This window comes from Sus scrofa, chromosome 3 (genome assembly GCF_000003025.6).
Source record: "Sus scrofa isolate TJ Tabasco breed Duroc chromosome 3, Sscrofa11.1, whole genome shotgun sequence".
Classification (NCBI taxonomy): Eukaryota; Metazoa; Chordata; class Mammalia; order Artiodactyla; family Suidae; genus Sus; species Sus scrofa.
Genome location: NC_010445.4, coordinates 51,884,430 through 51,907,701, shown reverse-complemented (window position 1 = coordinate 51,907,701; position 23,272 = coordinate 51,884,430). Strand labels below are relative to the sequence as shown.

The window sequence follows — 23,272 nt, the reverse complement described above, 5'->3', positions numbered from 1 at the left end:
TTATTATTTATCTTTTATTAGAGTATAGTTGATTTACAGTGGTGTGTCAATTTCTGCTGTACAGCACAGTGACCTAGAACATATATAGAGAGACTGGGTATAGTTCCTTGTGCTATAAAGTAGGACTTCATTGCTTATCCATTCTATTTAAAAAGGAGAGAAGGGGATTCCTGTCATGACACAGTGGAAGTGAATCCGACTAGGAACCATGAGGTTGCAGGTTTGATCCCTGGCCTCACTCAGTAGGTTAAGGATCTGACATTGCCATGAGCTGTGGTGTAGGTTGCAGACATGGCTCAGGTCTGGCATTTCTGTGACTGTGGTATAGGCCAACAGTGAAGCTCCGATTCAACCCCTAGCCTGGGAACCTCCATATACCACACACAAAAAAAAACAAAAACAAAAAAAAGGTGAGAAGAATGAGAACAGGACCTATAGTTGGGCTTTTCCTCAATACTCTTACAGTGTTAGAAGGCAGGGGCTGTGCTTGAGACTCCAGAGAAGAAAGGCCAAAACACAGGGAAGTGCTGAGGCCATAACCTGCACATTCTCTCTGTGTTAGAAGCCAAAGCATTTGCATGAGATTCTAAGGAGCAAAGACAACTACAAACAGGCATCACATTAAGATGAGAACATTTCAGGTCAAGGCAAAGACTGTCTGCCCAAAGTCATGGACCGCCCCCTCCCCCTCCAACTCGATGCCCAGCCCCAGCTCCCTACCCCACTGCACTCCTGAACCATTGCCTTTCCTATTGTGACATCTACTGCCCACAGGCTGAGATCCTGAAAGCCACATGTGGGTCCTCTCCCCACCCATGGAGACCTGTTCCCATGAGGCCTCTCAGATGCCATTGCTGACCAGGATTTCAAGGGAATCATGATGAAATCTTGTTTGTATGATAAAACGCATGTGTTTCCTTCTGATATATGGGCAATAATTTGTTGAATGAGCATGTTGACTATGCGGTATCTGATCAAACTAGGGAAAGAGTACTTTTAAGAACTGTGGAAAAATCTCTAAGATGGGAAGTCACCTCTGATAACAGAAACCCAATAGATACAGCAGAGTGGGTTCCCGACAACACAGATAACAAAATGCCTATTAAGAAGGACTAGAAGTTGAATTTTTGAAGGAAAGTCATTTCATACAAGCAAGGACCTCTGACTCTTACCTCCTTGTTGAAAGATTCTCAAGGAAACCAGTGATAGACATATTATTATCAATTATTAGTTATATATTGCTATATAATAAGTTACTCTAGAATTTGGTAGCATAAACAATACCCATTTCTTATCTTACAACGTTTTTTCTTTTGAGAATCAGGAATCTAAGAGTGCCTTAGCTGGGTGGTCCTCCTTCAGGGTCTCGAAGTTGTGGTCAATCTGTTGGCCAAAAGTGGTCATCTCTGAAGACTTGACTAGAGATGAAGACTTCTCCCCAGGTTCACTCATGTGGGCTGTTGGCAGAGAGCTTTAGTACCTCTCCACATGGGGCATTCATGGGGCTGTACTCCCCATGGCTTCTCTCAGAGTGATCCCAGAGAGCCCTAAATGACAACCACAAGCCTTTTATAACCTAATCTTGGAGGTGGCATGTGATTGCTTATTTCATGTTTTATTGTTCACATGTAAGCCTGGTTGCCACACCTATTAAACGTGGTTTTTATTGGGAGCTTACAATGTCTCGCAACTCAATTGCTCAACCTTTTGTTTAAACTACTCAAGTCTTGCAGGAAACACATGCACCTTGAAACCATTAAAATCTGGAGAGCTAAACATATTTTTAAGAAGCCATCGACTAGATATTTTTCATTCTTTGTTTTTTTGAAGAAAGATGAGGCGTGTATGGGGTGGGGAGAGAGAACAGAGAAAGATGAGGTGTATATGGGGGGGAGAACATAAAAATCTAACTTTTTCAGATAAAAATTATTTTTTCTTCCAATTGATATATGACTTCAACATAACTCCTATACCTCATTTCCCAAATCAAGCACCTTTGTTAGCTCTCAGCTAAACAACAATTTTTTTTTTTAACTTTGCGATAGGATAAGCATGAAGAGGGAAAACACTAGCTTTTGTGCTTGGTTTTAAGTTTTAATTTCTTAAAGAGATAAAGAAAGATGATTGCAATCCAAAGTCTCTTGCTTATACAAATTAATTCCTACAAGAGGAGCCAATTATTAAATACAACTGCTTCAATGAAGTTAAGAACATAGATGCTCCTAAAAATAGAAAAAAAATTATTTATTTATATGATCATAAAAGGTTGGAAAGAACTTTCTGTAGTGTGACTATGAATAAGGTTGGGTTTTTATTTCTTGTAAAAGGTGAAGAGGAGGACAGAGACCAAGAAGAAAGGTGAGATAGGGACATAACAAGACTAATGTCATGAGGAAGGTAAGTTTCTGGTTATGTATTAGACTTGATTCTAGTTTTCTCGGTTAAAACACTAATCCTACAATGTTCCTTTCTTCATAGATGCTGAGATTCTTTTATACACTGTTGGGACACTTGTATTTATAAGGTTTTTCTACTTTTCAAGAAATGCTTTACTCCTTGGGGTTTTGATGGCTTATAGCAGCCATATAAGAGGAGGGAAGGTGCTGCAAGTGGGAAAGCACTTATGTGGAGGGGAGGAGAACAAAGGCAGATGTGACAGAAATGAATTTTTTATCTGAAGCCTCAGCTCCTTTCTAGAGAGGTATAGCCTTCCGAGCAGCCTAGCACGTAGGTGGATTGGGGCGTTTTAGGACAGGTTCTGCAAAGTGAAAATCTTCTGAGCACCTTTGAGAGGGGCAGGGTGGTTATGAGCAGGTGCATAAGGGAGGAAGAAGAAAATCCCAGTGGCAAGGAGGCCATGAGATCTTTCCTGCTGTGTGTACATCTTTAGCTAGGAGCCCTGCATTTTAGCACCATGTAAATAGACTTCTTATGCAAGTTGGAAAAGGGACAGAATCCTGGGCTAATGCTGAGCAGAACAGAGATGGGATTCCTGGGTACAGAAGCCTGAGATGGAGAGACCTTGAGATCAGGAGCCTCAAGAATAAGTAGACCTCACAGGGTTGTCATCATATGGCTGTGGACTTTCAAGTGGGTCTGAACCAGTTATTGCTACATCTCCAAGGTGCAAGGAAGGCCATCCAATTTTCATGTTTTGGCAAGTCAGTGAAATTCTTGACATTTAAAAGTTCCTTTTGGTTTGGATACAAAGCTAAGATGTCCTCTCCCTGTGGACAAGAGCCCACATGCAAAGACAAATAAGCTGTTTCAGGTGTGTGTTGCACACACACAACAAACACAGTTTTGCACCAGTCTGTTCTCATTTCCAAAGAAGAAATTTGGACCATTTTGATCTTTCTGTCATGTCATTGAATGATCAGTTTTCACTGATGTTCTGCTCTCACATGGAGAAGAATTGTCTTACATCAATTCCAGGGCACTCTTGTTTGGGAGAATCACCCCCCAAAGGGGAGAGTCATTTTTAGTGGGTATGGCCTGAGCAAATCATACCTGGGGTACACCATCAGAGGTCTTCAGGCCTAGGGAGAGATCCTTGATGGGGCAAGCTATGGTCCCTCCCAGACTCGCCCTGTCTCTTCCTACCGGTTGGGTACGTCAGCAAGAATATCTGAATTCGACAGTTTGTAGAGCCCTTGCAGATAGAGGGGCAAAGAGAAACTTCCTGAAGCCACACACAGCTGCTGAGGCCCCTCTATCTTTTCCAGTGTTATTTTCTTTATTACAAAGCCTGAGGGACCTTTAGACATGGGCCTGCCTGGATTTCATGAAATGCCTTGAACTGTTCATGGAAGCAATGACAATACCACTAATCATCTTGATAACAGTCAAGTACAAAAGTGCTGATGTTGAGGAACTCTGAAAGACAGAATCCACAGCAGAAGTGGCCCAAGTCTCTAAACACTGTCCTGCTGTTTTAATACTCATGTGATGGTGAAACATATCAAGAGATCTATATTTAGGGTAGAATCTTAACCATGAAATAAAGATTTTAAAAATTCTAATCTTGGAGTTCCCATCCTGGCTCAGTGGTTAGAGAATCTGACCAGGAACCATGAGGTTTCAGGTTTGATCCCTGGCCCTGCTCAGTAGGTTAAGGAACTGTCATTGCTGTGAGCTATGGTGTAGGTCACAGATGCATCTCGGGTCCTACATTGCTGTGGCTGTGGTGTAGGCCAATGGCTACAGCTCCAATTAAACCCCTAGCCTGGGAACCTCCATATGCTGCAGGTGCGACCCTAGAAAAGACAAAAAGATACACACACAAAAAATTCCAATCTTTAACAAAGGTTCCTTTATAGTTTCTCAATAATCTGTTCTAACTTTTTTTTTAATATTCATATGGCTTCAAATTTCGGTCCAACTTAAACTTGAAATTTTCAGATTTGTAACATGCTGTATGCCCTTTCCCTTTTTTAAATTTTTGGTAAAGCTTAAGATCCTTGAGATGAGGAATGAGTCTCATCCTTATCTTATATTTCTCATGCTGCCCTAAACAATGTTGGACACATCGAAAATACTGCTTGGTTTATAGCTCAAGGGCTTTTTCTCTAGTTCTCTAGCAGTGGAGAGGAAATGATAGATGACCCCATGCAAAAGTAGGCTCCATTTAAAGACTGGGTAGTAGATCTTTGGATTCTGCTTTTGTTTTTCATCTCGTATGTACGATGACCATAAGTAAAGAGAAGAGGTGATTTGGCTCTCTTACAGAGACTAGGATCTTGAGCCAAATATGAAAGAGAGTAAATTTTGAAGTTTTTTGTTTGTTTAATTTGTTTTTGTTTTTTATTTGTTTTTGTTAGGTGGGTTGGTTGTATGGTAGGAGCAGAAAGCTACCAGTATTCATTAATATGACCCCTTCCATAAATGATTCATTTAATATGGATAACAATATCCTTTGCAAGAGCGATTTAGAAAAGGTTGGGGAATTTGCCCAAAGCCACAACTGGAAAACCAGTTGTAGCTAAAGATCCTGCCCTTTCTACTATATTAGAGTTCTTTGGCAGATGGTACATCCTGATCGTTTGAAAGTCACTAGCAGTTGGAAAAAGAAAATCACATAGATGGTTAAAGTTGGTTTATTCATCAGAATTCTGATAGTTGCAACATGTGTCCAAAAATCTGTTATTACAACCATCTGAGACAGGCCGTCTGGAGGCACGTGGAAATAGTCCAGTTTTGGAGGCTTTGGGTGCTGGTTTTACTGTGTATGTGCTCTTGCCTTATGTAAGGTCATTCATCAGCCTCTCTGTAGGCCCCTGAGGAGCACAAGGGAGAGCGTGTGCAAACTACCCCTCTTCCCGGCCAGTGCAACAGAACCCCACACACATTGCACTTACACAGTAAGTCACATCAGAGTTTTGAAGACGTTGGTGTTGAGGCATCGGCCGTGAAACTTGCTGCAGAAATGTGCACCATTTTTCTTAGAGCTGTGGTTCTGGAAAGCTATAAGGGCAGAGAGAGCTGTCACTTAGATGGAGTCCAGGACGTTTTGCTGAGAACGTCACCCGCAAGGGAAGTAAAATAGACTTTAGATGTGGCCATTTATGGAGGTAATGCCACAACTGGAAGTAGAGCAAACTGAAGCTGACGCTTGTTAACAGTACAGTTCATCAGTTTCAGCTTATCAGTAACCTGGTTCCTGTGTCTTAACCGATAAGGAAAATGGGAGGTTTTAAAAGATAGCTAGTTATTGCATTTAGCATAGAACTATTAGAGAAACCGGTTTTTAGAGCGAATAAACTCTGTTTGTAGAAATCTGAGGAAGAACAAGTTCATCAGACTGGTGGTAAGTGCCTTTCTTTGGGCCGTTTTCCAAAAAATACTTTTATATCAAAGGGAATGGAATTCTAAAACAAAAATTTAGGTTAAAAATAATCATTGCTCTCAATTTTCTGTTTTTTGAAAAAAGTGGTGTTACCAATGGGAAAACCCAGCTACAGATTGATGAAGTACCTTGAGGTCCTGTTTGTTATAATGTGAAATTTTGGCTGCGTATATCAGAAACTTAATGGGGGAAAGGGGGCTTGAGGGAGGGCCTTATTGTATACAGTATGTATGAAGGGCTCCTATTCCAGAATCATTCTTGCTGGAATCCAGGATCTCCTGAGCAAAGGGGGCAAGGGAGGGGTAATGATGGGGGAAGAGGTGTCAGATCATCAGGGTGAAGGGAATGCAGGATGGAAAAGGCGAGGAGTGGGGTGAGGATGAGGGCTTATGAGGACCCGCCTTATCAAGGGGAGTGGCTGGTGAGGAAGGAATAACTGATTTAAGTTCATGTTTGGCATTGGTGCCTCTGGTTGATGACTCCATTCCTTTCTTCTCTGAGGGCTGCCCAACAGAGGCTGTAGAGTCAGACATGGCAGAGCTGGCAGTCACAGCCCTACCCACTGAATGTCAGGAGCAGGGAAGTGGTAGGTGGGCTTCCCTCTGGCCACAGAAGTTCCTTTACTAGCTCTTGAGGCCAAACTGTTTGCATGTCATTGCCACCCCAAATCTCAAGATAGACCTTATTTTCCCATTCCTGCTATTCTGTGCACAGTGTGTAAAATCTCTGACTTAGGTGGAACTGCAGTTAATGTCTGGTCTTCTGCTTACTCAGTGGTGCTTCTAGGTCACTCATCTAACCTCTTTAATTCTTGTGTCCCTTACCTATAAAACCAGCATCTTAGTATAACAACAAGCTCAGAGGGTGGTTTCTAAAGATTAAACGTAAGTATGGTCATAGCAGAGCATGTAGCTGACAGCAAAAAATAAGATCAGACCTAATCATTGTCATTATTTTCTACCTTTCCTTTTCTGGAAAATGTCATCTCTGTACCCTGTTGGCAGCTTTTGCCTGTGGTTGCTAATTTGTCTTATTTTAAAACTGTGTTGGAGGGCGTTCCTGTCATGGTGCAGTGGTTAACGAGTCCAACTGGGAACCATTGGGTTGTGGGTACAATCTCTGGCCTCGCTCAGTGGGTCGGGGATCCGGCGTTGCCAGTGAGCTGTGGTGTAGGTTGCGGACGCGGCTGGGATCCCATGTTTCTGTGGCTCTGGCGAAGGCTGGCGGCTACAGCTCCAATTCGACCCCTAGCCTGGGAACCTCCATGTGCTACAGGAGCGGCCCAAGAAAAGGCAAAAAGACAAAAATAAAATAAAATTAAATTAAATTAAATTAAATTAAATTAAAACTGTATTGGAGTAGAGTTGCTTTACAATTTGTGTTGATTTCAGGTGAACAGCAAAGTGATTCGGTTATATGTATACACATATCCATTCATTCTCGGATTCCTTTCCCATATAGGTGATCACAAAATGTTGAGTTGAGCTCTCTGTGCTGGGCAGCAGGTCCTCATTGATTTGAATTACAGAATCTCCAGCAGGACGTTGGCTTCTCTCTGCTCTTGAACAGGTTGTATAGATGAGGAGATGGATCCCAAAGTGTTTTTTTAACTGGATGCTTCTGTGTTTGGAGAGGTGGACCAATTTAGCTCAAACAGATCTGGGATGTGTTTTGCTTTTCAAATTCCTGCTTTTACAGTAGGAGAACTCTTCACCTGTGTCCTTTAAAATGTTGGTCCTATGATTATGAGAGTCTGTATTTCTCTGCTTGCCTCTCCACACTTGGCAGTTTTCTCTGAGTGCAGAGAGAGAACTGCAAAGGAGAGGGTCTGTAGCCATTTGGGTGACATTGACATCCAAGGACAAAGGCACTCCAGTGAATGGACAGCATGCGGGACTCTCCCAGCAGTGGCAATATGATACTAACTTTGTGTGAGTGTGCACATGAGTGCATGTGTGTGGGGGGGTGGGGTCCTGGCTCAGGGTGGCAGGAAAGCTCCCCCTGGTCTGGAACAAAACTTTCATGGCAACCAAATCCTGTTCTCAGAAAGAGGAAGGAAAGGGGCCAGGCAGGTTGTCTGGATTCTAACCAGGGACTTACATTTGTTTTAATGTGGTAGAACCCCTTCACATGACATCTGCCATCTTAATAAATGTTTAAGGGTACACTCCAGTCCTGTTAACTGTAGCCACAGTATTGTACCGCAGGTTTCTAGAAATTACTCATTTTGCGTAACTGAAACTTTAGGCCTGTTGATTACCTCCCATTTCCTCCTCCCCCAGCCCCTGGAAACTACCATTCTGCTCTTTGACTCTACGTATTTGACTACCTCTGTGCCTAAGATAAGTGGAACCATGCAGTGTTTGTCCTTTTGTGACTGGCTTATTTTACATAACCCGATATCCTCTAGGTGCAGTCTGAATATTATTCTGTTGTATGTATAGACTGCTTTTTCTTTTTCCACTCACCTCTCAATGGACTTTTAGGTTGTTTCCATGTTTTGGCTCTCATGCAATAAACACAGGGATGCAAGCTGTCTTTTTGAGGTTCTGAGTTCAGTTCTTTTGGATAAGTACCCTGAAATTCGACTGCTGGATCAGACAGTATTTCTCTTTTTAACTTTTTCAGGAAACATCATGTTTTTCACAGCAACTCTATCATTTTGCATTCCCAATGACAGTGCACACGGGCTCCAATTTCTCTACATCCTTGCCAGCACTTGTTATTTATTTATTTATTTATTTTTGGATAATAGCTATCCTGACAGGTGTGAGGTGATATCTCACTGTGGTTTTGATTTACATTTCCCTGATGATTAGTGATGTTGGGCATCTTTTTATGTACCTGTTCTCCATTTGTATGCCTATTCAAGTCCTCTATCCATTTAAAAATTGCGTTATTGGAGTTCTCATCAAGGCTCAGTGGTTAACGAACCTGGCTAGTATCCATGAGCACGTGGGTTCAATCCTTGGCCTTGCTCAGTGGACTAAGGATCCAGCATTTCCATAAGCATTTCCACAGATGCAGCTCGGATCCTGCGTTGCTGTGGCTGTGGTGTAGGCTGGCAGCTATAGCTCCTATTTGACCCCTAGCCTGGAACTTCCATTCGCAGTGGGTGCAGCCCTAATAAGACAAAAAAAAGGGGGGGTTATTATTTTTTTACTATTGAGTTGTTTGAATTCTTTGTGTTTTGGAAATCAATCCCTTATCAGATATATGACTTGCAAGTATATTTTTTTACATTCTGTAGATTGCCTTTTCATTCTGTTATTGTTTCCTCTGCCACCCAGAAATGTTTTAGTTTGATATAGTCTCACTGCCTACTTTTCTTTTGCTTTTTATCTCTTTTTCTATGCTTTTGGTTTTATTTCCATGAAATCATTGCCAAGATAGCATCACGAAGCTTTTACCCTATGTTTTCTTACTGAGAACTGGGATCAGACACAGGGGAGAATGGAGAAATGAGGTTAAAAAAGGGACTTGGGCAATGTGGGGAGGCTCCAGCATGTCTTGGACACAAGCCTCCTTAGCACACTTGTAATAACATAACAGCAGCAGCAATGATAATTATTTACTGGGAGTCCACTGTGTGCCAGACCCTCAACCAAACATTTTCCATGCACCAAAAACCATATCCTGTTGTTCTCATGATGATTCTGTAAAATAGGTGTGAAACCCGGATGGTGTCCAGTAGAATGTAACTGAGGTTTAGACAAGAGTTTATGACGTATTTCCAAGGTGGATGGATAGCTTTGAATTTCAACACCAAAGATCCTACCCAAGACCACTTTTGACAACTTCCTCAAACATGATTTAAATGCAGATGTTAAGTGCCCATGACAGCCCACTCTGAACTAGGAACTGAGACTTTTCTGACCTTCCTCTTGGAGGCCTTAGAGTCAACGTTGTGGACTGAGAGCTCTATCACTGCCCACTGGAGCCTCGACCTTCTTGACCCCGTTGCACCTAGCCGAGGCTCCCAGGGTGGGGTTGTATCCCTGAGGAGAGGGAACGGGATGATGTGAGTGCATGTGAGGTCGCTCCTCCAGCTCCTCATTCTCCTTGCCCACCTCCACAACCAGTCAGCCCTTTATAAACATCTTCTCACTCCCCAGTCTTAATGTATCGGAAAATATCGGCCACTTTCTGCTGGACGCCTGGCTGAAAAGACTCCACGCTGCACACTGGTATGCAAATGTCCTTCATTCAGCTCACCATCTGAGAAGTGGCCTCAAACTCTAAAGGACACCACATCATCTCTTGACTCCCACATTCAGGAGGAACAAGTTTCTGTGGGTTTCACTACCTTGTAGGAATGGTTAGCACAGAAGAGAGGCAGAGATAGGACATCTGGTTGTGAATCCATCATCATTTTTCTCTTCTTAAGCAGGGCTCTGATAGATTCTGGGTTGGAATATTCAAAATTGCCTTATTTTTATTTCAAAAAATACTTTGAGCACTGTTTGCTGAAAATTGGAGCATTCCCCACCCCTCCACAAGTCTGTGTTAGATCACTGCCAACATGAATGCCGACCTTCAAAAGACTTCAGAGAAATAACTCGCTAGAGGAATTTTTCAGTCAACGAGCCCCCATGCAAAGTGATGACTCTTTTTGAAATGTGATCTACAATAAGCTTTCTCTTTCTCCCTAAATTTATCACCCTCTAGAATGTTTTATAAACCTTTTTACTTATTTGTATAAACATTGTCCTCCTTCTCTGCTAGGCTGCAAGTTCCACATAGGCAGGGATTTCTGTCTTCCTTTTCTCTGTGTGGTGCATTGCTGTATCACCAGGATCTAAAACAATGATGGACACCCAAGAGGCCCTCATTGGTTGTCTGGGTTCTGTACTTCATTCTTATAAGCAGAGTTAATGCAGAATTAGTGTGACCATACTAGTTCTTAACACCCTGAAGTATTTCCTTATTGATAAGTCAACAGGCCCTGAGACCCTCACCACACCCTCCACCAAGCTCCCTTGGGACTCTCACAATCCACAAACCATGTGGTCAGGCCCAGTTCCCTGGCAGTGGCTGGTGTCTTTGTAAGTTGTCAGTGCATATGCGCTGTTGTTTCTATCAAATATCTCACGTGTCATCTTTGTTTTACCCAAGAACATACAAATAATCCTGGCTGATTAATCTCAGCCTTAGCTGGAAAACAATGAAATGAAGTCAGAACTGAAACTTATCTAGTACTCTTTTGGAAAAAATGCAGACCACAGACTTCGTTTTGGACAATTTGTTCTTGGAATCATTCCCTAAATCATTCTCTAAAATATTTAACAATTTCCTCTACAGGTCATTTATTATGGGAATTTTGATGATTAAATTCTGGAAAGGCCTTTAAGTGGAGCTTTTGCATAGCATCCCAGAAATGAATCTTGGTCTCTTGACTGAAGTCCAGTGCTGTTCCCATTACATACATGGAAGATTATGGTTTTATTTTACTTGTCATATTGACAGATAATTAGCATTCAGTTAAAAGCGTAGATCTTAAAAGTTGAATGAGATTTGGCCATTATATTCACTCATTGAATCACCATTTCAAACACCAGAGAAAATACCTTTTCTTCCCAGAAGTTCTTCCCTACCCCTTTCCAAATTTCCACAATCTCAAGCTCACAAATTTTATGATTTCCAGCATGATAAATCAATTTGCCTGTAATAGACTTCATAAGTATAAAATGCAATAGGTACTCTTCTGTGTCTGGTTTCTTTTGCTTAGCATATTTTGGGGAGAGGGGCAACATCTTGTTTTATTTTGCAACAACTTGAACTTACAAAATGTGGTATTTTTGAGATTTGTTGTAGTGTTATATCAGTAAGTTCTACCTTTTTATTGCCGAGTAATTTTCATTCCCTTTTCTTTAACCATTTTCCTGTTGATAAGCATTTGGATTCTTTTCATTTTTTGGTATTATAAATATGGCATGTATTAATACTCCTTTATTTTATGGCATTTATTCATGTATTATTATTTGTGGCATTTTATTTTATGGCATTTATGAATATTCTTTAAATGAATAAATGATTTGTGGACATGTACTTTTAATGTTCTCAGGTAAATAGTAGAAATGAAACTGTTGTATCACAGAGTAGTTCTTCAACTTTTTGTTTTGTTTTGAATGAGATATGAATATACATGCAATAAAATGAATATATTTTAAGTATAAAGTTCAGTAAGTTTTGACAAGTGTACATCCTGTGAAACCATCATCACAATTAAGATATCGTCTCATAGATTGCTCTGATAACTCCTTTATTTTTTTGCCTTTTTTATTGAAGTATAATTGGCATATATTAGATTCAGGTGCACGACATATTGATTCAACAATTATATATGTTATGAATTGGCCCAAGATAGGTCTAGTAACCTCCTCTCAGTACACAAAGTTGTTACAATATTATCAACTACATTCCCTATGCTGTAAATTACATTCCTGTGACTTAATCTAGTTTATAACTGGAAGTTGGTACTTCTTAATACCCTTCACCTCTTCTTCCCCAATCCCCCACTCTCCTTCCTTCTGGCAACCACCAGATTGTTCCTGTATCTATCAGTCTGTTTCCATTTTGTCTTACTTGTCATTTGTTTTGCTTTTTAGATTCCATATATAAGTGAAATCATATAGTATTCATTATTTCTCTGACTTATTTCACTTATCATGAAACCACATAGGTCTATCCATGTTGTTGCAAATGGCAAGATTTCATTCTTTTTATGGTTGAGTAATTTTTTTGGTTGAGTAATATTTTGTTGTATATATAATAAATCTTCTTTATCCATTCATCTATCAATGGACACATTGGTTGCTTCCATATCTTGGTTATTGTAAATACTGTATCTTTCAAGTTAGTGGGGGAGGGGGGCATGTATAAATACCCAGAAATGGAATTTCTGGATTGTGTGGTAGTTCTGTTTTTAATTTTTTGAGTAACATCCATACTGATTTCCATAATGGTCACATCAATTTATATTCCTATCAACAAAGGATAAGGGATCCCCTTTTCTCCACATCCTTGCAAACACTTGTTATTTATTTCACTTTGATAATAGCCATTCTGACAAGTGTAATGCTGAGCATCATTACATGTGTCTATCTTTTGTCTATCTACATGTCTTTGGAAAAATGTTTCTTTAGGTCCTCTGACCATTTTATACTCTTATTTTTTTATATCATGTTGTGTGAGTTCTTTATGTGTTTTGGATATTAACCACTTATAGATCATACCATTTGCAAACATATTCTCCTATTCAGTAGGTTGCTCTTCATCTTGTTCATAATTTCCTTGACCATTCAAAAGTTTTTTAATTTTATGTAGACATGTTTGTTTATTTTTTCTTTTGTTGCCCTTGCCTGAGGAGACAGATTAAAAAAATATATATTGCTAAGACTGATGTCAAAGAGCATACTGCCTATGTTTTCTTCTAGGAATTTTATGGTTTCAGATCTTACATTTAAATCTTTAATCCATTTTGAGTTTGTTTTTATTTATATGTAAGAAAATGGGTCCAGTTTCATCCTTTTGCATGTAGCTGTCTAGTTTTACCAACACCATTTATGGTGCCTTTTCCCCACTGTACATTCTTGCCTCCTTTGTCATAAATTGACTGCATAACCAGTAGTCTATTTCTGGACTGTCTACTCTGTCCCATTGATCTATGTGTCCATTGATCTATGTTTTTATACTAGTACCTTAGAGTTTTAGTTACTGTAGCTTTGTATTATAATTTGAAATGAGGAAGTGTAATACCTCCAAATTAGTTCTTCTTTTTTTAGGATTGCTTTGTCAAGGTCTTTTGTGACTCCATACAAATTTTAGGATTATTTGTTCAGTTCTGTGACAAATGCTGTGGGTGGTTTGACAGGGATTGCATTACATCTTTAGATGGCTTCGGGCATATGAACATTTTAACAATATTAATTCTTCCAATCCATGAGCATGGCATCTTTCCATTTATTTGTGTTGTCTTTATTTTCTTTCATCAATGGCTTTTAGTTTTCAGCATATGTGTCTTTCATCTCCTTGGTTAAATTTATTTAAGTATTTTATTCTTTTTGATATAGTCATAAATGGGATTATTTTCTTCATTTCTCTTTCTGATAATTTGTTATTAATGCATAAAAATGCAACAAATTTCAAATATTGATTTTGTGATTTTTTTGTATCCTGCAACTTTACTGAATTCATTTATTAATTCTAATAATTTCAATAGAGTCTTTAGGGTTTTCTCTATGCAATACCATGGTATCTGGGAATAGTGACATTTTGCTTCATCCTTTCCAATTTGTATATGTTTTATCTCTTTTTCTTATCTGATTGCTGTAGCTAGTACTTCCAATACAATGTTGAATAATAGTGGTGGGAATGGAATCGTTCTCTTGTTCTTGATCCTAAGAAAGCTTTCAGGTTATCACCATTGAGTATTATGTTAACAGAGTTTGTCATATATGCCTTTTATTATGTTGAGGTATATTCCTTCTATGCCCACTTTGCTGACAGTTTTTTTTTAATCACAAATGCATACTGAATTTAATAAAAAAGCTTTTTCTACATCTATTGAATTAATCATATGATTTTTATCCTTTGTTTTATTTATGTGGTATATCACATTTATTGATTTGTGAATATTGAACTATCCTTACACATCTGGAATAAATTCCTCTAATTATGCGTATGGTCTTTTTCATGCATTGTTGAATTTGACTTGCTAATATTTTATTGAGGAGTTTTGTATCGATGTTCATCAAAGAAACTGGCCTTGAATTCTATTTTTTGGTAGTGTCTTTATCTGGTTTTTCTATCAGGGAATGCTGGCTTCATAGAATAAGTTTGGAAGTGTTTCTTCCTCTTCTGTTTTTTTGTTTTGTTTTGTTTTGGGTTTTTTTTTTTTTGGAGTAGATTTTTCTCTTGTTGAAGCCCTCTGGACTTTTGTTTGTGGGGAGCTTTTTGATTAATAACTAAATTACATTACTAGTAATTTTTCTGTTCAAAATTTCTTTTCTTCCTTATTTGTTCTCAGGGTATTGTACGTTTCTAGGAATTTACCCATTTTTTCTAGGTTGTCCATTTTATTGATGTATGATTATTCATAGTAATCTTTTATGATGCTTTGTATTTCTGTGGTGTCAGTTGTTACTTTTCTTTAATTTCTGATTTTATTTGTTTGTCCTCTGTTTTTCTTGATAAATATGGATAAAGGCTTATCAACCTTATTTATCTTTTCAAAGAACCAACTCCTATTTTCATTTCCATTTTCTTCTTATTTTTCTTTATTAATTTCTATTTCATTTATTTCCACTCTGATTTTTATTATTTCCTTCCTTTTACAAGGTTTGGGCTTTGTTTATTCTTTTTCTAGATTCCTTAGATGTAAAATTGGATTTTTTGGTAATTTTATTGTTTGCTGAGGAAAGTTTGCCTCACTATAAACTTCCCTTTCAGAACTGCTTTTGTTTTATCCTATAGATTTTGGATCATTGTGTTTTTCTTTTCATCTGTCTTATATTTTTTGATTTCCTCTTTGATTTCTTCACTGACCCATTGGTTGTTTTGAAAAAAAATTGCTTAGGTATCAAATGTTTCTTTTTTTCAGTTTTCTTCTTCTAATTAATTTCTAGGTTCATACTTTTGTGGTCAGAAAAGATATTTGATATATTTTCAGTCTTCTTAAATTTATTGAGACTTGTTTGTGGCATGCAATCTATCCTGAAGAATATTCCATATACAATTAAAAATGTGTATTCTCAGAGTTCCCATTGTGGTTCAGTGGTAATGAACCCAACTAGTATCCATGAGGAAGCAGGTTCAATCCCTGGCCCCACTCAGTGGGTTAAAGATCCAGAGTTGCTGTGAGCTGTGGTGTAAATTGCAGACACAGCTTGGATTTGGTGTTGCTGTGGCTGTGACATAGGTTGGCAGGTGCTGTTTCAGTTCAACCCCAGCATGGGAACTTTCATATTGCTGGGGGTGTGGGTGTGGCCCTAAAAATCCAAAAATTTTATTCTGTTGTTTTGATGTATAATATTCTGTGTATATTTATTAAGTTCATCTTGTCTAATGTGTCACTTAAAGTCAATGTTTTCTTATTTATAGTTTGTTTGGATGATCTATCTGTCAATGTGAGGTGTTAAAGTCCCCTACTATCATTTTATTACTATCAATGCCTCCCTTTTTTATCTGTTAATATTCACTTTATATATTTAGGTGTTCCTGTGTTGGGTGCTTAGATATTTACAACTGGTATGTTCTCTTGTTGGGTTGATATCTTTATCGTTATACAATGCCCTTCTTGGTCTCTTGTTACTATCTATGTATTAATGTCTATTTTATCTGATGGAAGTATTGCAGAAACCACTTCAGTATGCCATACTCCTTTACAGTTAATTGAACCCCTTCATTTCTCATTCCAGTTAACACTCATTAGCTTTATAGTCTTATAACATTATATACATGGGATCACATAATGTGCACTCTTTTACACCTTCATTCATATTGCACAAATCAGTATCTCCTTTTTATTGCTGAATAATATTCCATATTCCATCATATAAATGTCCATTTACATGTTAATGGTCACCAAGATTCTATGAACATTCATGTAAGAGTCTATATGTGAGCATATCTTTTAAATTTTCTTTTGTTTAAATCCTTAGGGAAAGAATTCCTGAGTTACATGGTATTTATCAGAAACTATTTTCCAAAGTCACCTTACGTTCCCTCAGTAATCTGTGGAAGCTCTGATTGCACCACATCCTCACCAACACTTGATATTTTCAGTCTTGTAATAGTAACTTGAAGTAGAATCTCATTGTGATCTTAATAATTTACATTTCTCTAATAACTAATAACTTTGAGCATTTTGGGCTTTGATACATTTTCTTTTGTGAATTCTCAGTTCAAATCTTTTTTAAATGGGGCTATTTTGTCTTCATATGGATTTGTAAAACTTATTTATGAATAATTGGTACAAATCTTTCATCAGATGTATAAAGTGTGAATTTTTGGGGTTGAGTTTGTGGCTTGGTTCATTCTAATTTTAATGATGTCTTTTAAAGAACAGGTGTTCTTAATTTGGAAGTTCAAGTCATTGATTTTTCTTTAATGGTTGATGGTTTTTCTATCTAATCTAAGAAATATTTGTCCTACTCCAAGTTAGGATTTTCTGCTATGTAGTTTTCCATATATATAATCCATTTTTATTTTATTTCCCTGTATAATGTAAGATAAATATTTTTCTTCCATGTAGACGGCAAGTTTATCCATCATCATTTGTTGGAAATATTATGATTTCCCCATAGACTTATGTTGGTGCTCTTATTAAAAATCAACATACTGTATGTTTGAGTCTATTTCTAGACTCTTCTGATCTTTTTATTTCTATATCTATCTTTACACCAATACTACACTGTTTTCATTATTGTAGATTTCTATTAAATCTTATGATCAAATTATATAAGTCCACCAATTTTATTCTTCTTTTTTAAAAAACAATATTTTGGCTATTCTAAGTACTCTAATTTTCCATATGAATTTTAGAATTCTCACAGAATTTAGAGATGATGATTCTAATGCCAGGAAAATAAAGACCATACTGTCCCCAAGACAGAAGAAAATGTATTCAAACCAAATAAAGGATGACAAATGCAGATCATAGCAGTGGATTATGTAATTAGTATAGGAGAGACTATGCAGTGATCATAAATTATTAGTTTCCAAGTATCCTGGTTGTACTTCAGTCACTTCACAGGTGCAAACACTTAAGACAGCTGGCTGGTTTTCTTTTAGCCAGCACCTCCCCACACTTCCATCCCCTGCTCTCTGTCCTCAATCAGCAGAGTTCCTCCTTATTTACTCAATTGCACACTCTCTTCCTACCCCAGGAGTTTCCACAGAGATTTCCAAGGTGATTTGGGACTCATCTTACTATGAGATAGGGCAGGAGAGACAGAGTTTCAAGGAAGAAATATAAAAGCATGGTAGAAAGTTTGTTGCTTCTAATCAGATTCATATATAATACATCTTTTTTTTCAGACTGAAAACTCCAGCCCCTAGTTGGGGGTACACGTTTGTTCAACAAATATTTTTGAGCACCTACTTTGTACTGGGCTCTGTCCCAGGCCTGTGAACATATCAGTGGACAAAATTGACAAAAATAACTTTCCTTCTGGCACTCAAATTCTAGAGGGGGACAAAAACATAAACAATAAACACAGTGTGTAAGTAGAAAGTTAGATGTTGATAAGAGTCCTAGAAAAAGACCAGAGTAGGGAAAGGAGACAGGGAATGGGGGAGAAGGCACTGAACTTTAAAATCAATAGATCAGATATTAAACACACACTTGGACACCAACATTCAGAGCAGCACCATTCACAATAGTCAAAGGTAGAAGCAGCCCCCATGTTCATCAATGGATGGACAGATAAACAAACCGTGAAATATTACTCAACCATTAAAAGGAGTGAAGTGCTGATACATGCTTCAGATGCATGCACCTTGAATACACTATGCCAAATGAAAGAAGCCAGATACAAAATGCACTTATTGTATGATTCTGTTTATATGAACTATTCAGAATAGACAAATCCATAGAGACAGAAAAGAGATTGGTGTTTGCTATGGGCTGGGGGGAGGAAAGAAGGGGTGGGTGGTACTAATGGTACAGGGTTTTATTTATCTGAGGGGATGAGACTGTTTTAGGACTACATAGAGGTGTTCATTGAACAACACTGTCAATGTACTGAAGGACATTGAATTGTCACTTTAAAATGATTAATTTTTGTTGTAATCATTTAACCTCAATTTAAAAAGTTATTCAGAAGCAAAAAAAAAAAAAGAAAGGAAAGAAAATTGAGTAGTAAAGCTAAGTCTTATTGAGAAGATGCTGTAGGGTCAATAACTTTGAGAAGGTGAGATTAACCTTGTGGGTACCTGGAAGGAGATATCTGGATAGAAGGAAGAGCGAGTGCAGAATAGGAACTGGTTGTACAATCAAGGAGGACACAGGCCTGGAAAGGAGGATCCAGGTGGCCTCCAATTGTGTGCACTATAGCTGCTGTAAGGTTGCTGGCTTTTATTATGGGTAAAATGGAAAGACATTGGAGCCCCATATGATTTGACTTAGGTTTTAACGAGCTCTCTGGAGCCTCTGTCTTAGGAATAGTCTGAAGATGGACACTACTGGAAGCAGAGAGAACAATTAGAAGCCATCGCTTAAATCCAGGTGAGATATTTTCCTGTGCTGTATACTAGGTTCTTGTTAATCCTCTATTTCATACAGTAGTGTATAAATGCTTGGGTTTTTTATTAGCATATAATCGATTTACAGTGTTGTGTCAATTTCTGCTGTACAGCAAAGTGACCCAGTCATGTGTGTGTGTGCATGTGTGTGTGTGTGTGTGTGTGTATACATTCTTTTTCTCATATTATCCTCTATCTGGTCCTATACCAAGAGATTGGATATAGTTCCCTGTGCTGTACAGTGTGTATATGTTATTCCCACCATCTCAATTCCTCCATCCCCCCTTATAAATAAGTCATTTTGTATCATTTTTATTAGATTACACATATATGTGACATCATATGATATTTGTCTTTCTCTGTTTGTAATAACTTACATGGGAAAAAAGAGTGGATAAGTTTGTATGTAGAACTGATTCGCTTTGCTGTACATCTGAAACTAACACAACGTTGTAAGTCAACTATACTCCAATAACATTTTTTAAAATTCCAGATGAGAGAGAAGGGTGGCTTGAACAAGGGAGGTGGCAGAAGAGGTAGGAAGGATGTACTTTGAAGATGAAACTGGTAGGATGTCCTGATGGATTGCTTGTCAGATACATGAGGAAGAAGGGGGTCAATCAGATATGAGCAGATTCCAGGTAAGCAGCTGGGAGTGTGGAGTCATCATCATTAAGATAAGAAGACTGTGGGAAAAGCTGCAAAAGGTTTTAGGAGTGAGAGAGGGAGGAGAGTTGGAAGATACAATCATTTAGTTCTTGAGAAGTCATTGTTAATTCCAGCTTGTCCTTGAATATATACCAGTTGCTTCTAGTTTTTGAAGAGGAGAATTGGGTGAGGACAGAAGAAGGATGGAGGGGAGGATGTGAGCACTGAGTGGCCCCAGAATTTGGAATGTAGCAAAGAAGAATCAGAAATTAGTGTTTAGCCCAAGGAGATGCAGTGGATGGACTGGGCCCAGAGCCTTTTCCAGAGATGAAGGACAGGCTGTCAAGTACCACACAAAAAATCTGTCCCCATCCATTGCAGGCTCTACATTTTCATGAGGAAAAATAGAAGTAAAGGGGCATCTAAAATGCCCTCTAATGAAATGAGGAAAATTTTCTCCTTGCTCATTCTTGTAAGAATTACTGAGTAAGAACCTGACGTAAGTTTAATAAGGCAAATATTTCCCGGTTTTCACGTGGCTCTGCAGTGAGTTATGACTTTCTATCTCAAATTAGCTATGACTCTAGCCAAGACAAATGAACCTCACAGAATATCTTCTAAGTTATGAAAAATTGGAATTTCACGTTCCAAATGCAAGCAGCTAGGTGTTATTCTGATGATAAAGATTTGTCTTTGGTGGGGAGTTCCTGTTGTGGCGCAGTGGTTAACGAATCCAACTAGGAACCATGAGGTTGCGGGTTTGGTCCCTGCCCTTGCTCAGTGGGTTAATGATCCGGCGTTGCCGTGAGCTGTTGCTGCGGCTCTGGCGTAGGCCGGTGGCTACAGCTCCGATTCGACCCCTAGCCTGGGAACCTCCATGTGCTGCGGGAGCGGCCCAAGAAATAGCAACAACAACAAAGACAAAAAGACCAAAAAAAAAAAAAAAAAAGATTTGTCTTTGGGGTTTTTTAGTGGAACTGTCAAAGAGTTAGATTATAAATAGGGGCATGCCAGATTTCAAAACTGGAACTTGAAAAGCAGAATAAATTTATGGCCAAATTAGGTTAGGTTAATTTTAATTAGATTAAAATGAAGAGTAGTTTTGAGGATTCTTAGAAAGAGGGTTGAAACAAAAAAGCACTGGAAGATTTCTGCTTAACTTGGCAGAATTCATGACTGCTCAACACCTTGGGTTTAGTTATTTATTAGAAGGTTTGTCTTTCACATTTTGTCTTGCTAAATTATTATAAACTACTACATTTCTAGTTTTATAGTGTCATAGTGGTTAGAAGCCAAAATGATTAGTTCTTTATAGAGAGGAACCTTAAGTAAATTAGGTGACTTTATTTAATCACCCAGTCACAATCATAAGGAAGGCTTTATCACTATCTTCTCTTTCTTTTTTTAGTTGATGTTGGGGGGAAAAAAAGCCTTGTCTTTGAGGTTCAACAAGTCTGGTTTAAAAATTGGTTAAATTATTTAGCCAGTCTGGTCCTTTAGTTTTATTTTAATCTGTAAAATTTAAATAATGCTGAAAATAAGAACCACGCAGAATTGTAGGTATTTTCCCTCTAACTTTGTTCTTTTTATTTTTTAAATTGTAATCAATTGTTATTTCCCCAGTACATTTTTTTTCTACTGTACAGCATGGTGATTAGGATGATGTGATATATATACACAATGGAATACTACTCAGCTGTAAAAAAAGAACAATATAACACCATTTGCAGCAACATGGATGGAACTAGAGACTCTCATCCTGAGTTAAGTAAGTCAGAAAGAGAAAGACAAATACCATATGCTATCACTTATATCTGGAATCTAATATACAGCACAAATGAACCTTTCCACAGAAAAGAAACTCATGGACTTGGAGAATAGACTTGTGGTTGCCAAGGGGGAGAGGGAGGGAGTGGGATGGATTGGAAGCTTGAGGTTAATAGATGCAGACTATTGCCTTTGGAATGTAGTTTGGTTTTTTTTATTTTGTTTTTAATGATTTTTATTTTTTGCATTATAGCTGGTTTACAGTGTTCTGTCAATTTTCTACTGTACAGCAATGTGACCCAGTCACACATACATATATACATTATTTTTCTCATGGTATCCTCCATCATGCTCCATTGCAAGTGACTAGATATAGTTCCCAGTGCCACACAGCAGGATCTCATTGTTTATCCATTCCAAAAGCAATGGTTTGCATCTCTTAACCCCAGATTCCCAGTCCATCCCACTCTCTCCCTCTCCCCTTTGGCAACCACAAGTCTATTCTCCAAGTCCATGAGTTTCTTTTTTGTGGAAAGGTCTATTTGTGCTATATATTAGATTCCAGATATAATTGATGTCATATGGTATTTGTCTTTCTCTTTCTGACTTACTTAACTCAGGATGAGAGTTTATAGTTCCATCCGTGTTGCTGCAAATGGAATTATTTTGTTCTTTTTTACGGATGAGTAGTCATATTCCATTGTGTATATATATGACCTCTTCTTAATCCATTCATCTGTCAGTGGACATTTAGGTTGTTTCTATGTCTTGGCTGTTGTGAATAGTGCTGCAATGAATATGCAGGTGCGTGTGTCTTTTTCAAAGAAAGTTTTGTCCGGATATATATCCACGAGTGGGATTGCTGGGTCATATGGTACTTCTATGTATAGTTTTCCAAGGTATCTCCATACTGTTTTCCATAGTGGTTGTACCAATTTACATTCCCATCAACAGTGCAAGAGGGTTCCCTTTTCTTCACACCCTCCCCAGCATCTGTTATTTGTGGACTTGTTAATTATGGCCATTCTGACTGGTGTGAGGTGGTACCTCATAGTTGTCTTGATTTGTATTTCTCTAACAATCAATGATGTTGTGGATTTTTTCATGTGCTTCTTGGCCTTCTGTATCTACTTTGGAGAAACATTTATTCAGGTTTTTTGCACATTTTTCACTTGGGTTGTTGGCTTTTTTGCTGTTGAGTTGTATAAGTTGTTTATATATTTTAGAGATTAACCCCTTGTCCATTGCATCATTTGAAACTATTTTCTCCCATTCTGTAAGTTGCCTTTTTGGGTTTTTTAATGGTTTCCTTTGCTGTGCAAAAGCTTGTCAGTCTGATTAGGTCCCATTGGTTTACTTTTGCTTTTTTTTCTATTTCCCTGGGGGACTGACCTGAGAAAACATTTGTACAGTTGATGTCAAAGAATGTTTTGCCTATGTTCTCTTCTAGGAGTTCGATGGTGTCTTGTCTTATATTTAAGTCTTTAAGCCATTTTGAGTTTATTTTTGTGTGTGATGTGAGGGTATGTTCCAGTTTCATTGATTTACATGTGACTGTCCAGTTTTCCCAGCACAATTTTCTGAAAAGACTGTCTTTTCCCCATTTTATATTCTTGCCTCCTTTATCAAAGATTAATTGACCCTAGGTGTCTGGGTTTATTTCAGGGTTCTATATTCTGTTCCTTTGGTCTCTATGTCTGCTTTGGTACCAGTACCACACTGTCTTGATGACTGTGGCTTTGTGATATTGTCTGAAGTCTGGGAGAG

At 38.2% G+C, this 23,272-nt stretch overlaps 1 protein-coding gene across 1 annotated transcript in view; it reads left to right on the top strand.

Annotated features, from left to right (window-relative positions):
* IL1RL1 (interleukin 1 receptor like 1) overlaps window positions 5,248-23,272 on the top strand; it is a 33,906-nt gene continuing 15,881 nt past the window's right edge. Inside the window, exon 1 of the mRNA XM_013995915.2 lies at window positions 5,248-5,806. The gene's annotated coding sequence lies outside the window, so the exon portion shown is untranslated. The remainder of the gene's footprint in view (window positions 5,807-23,272) is intronic.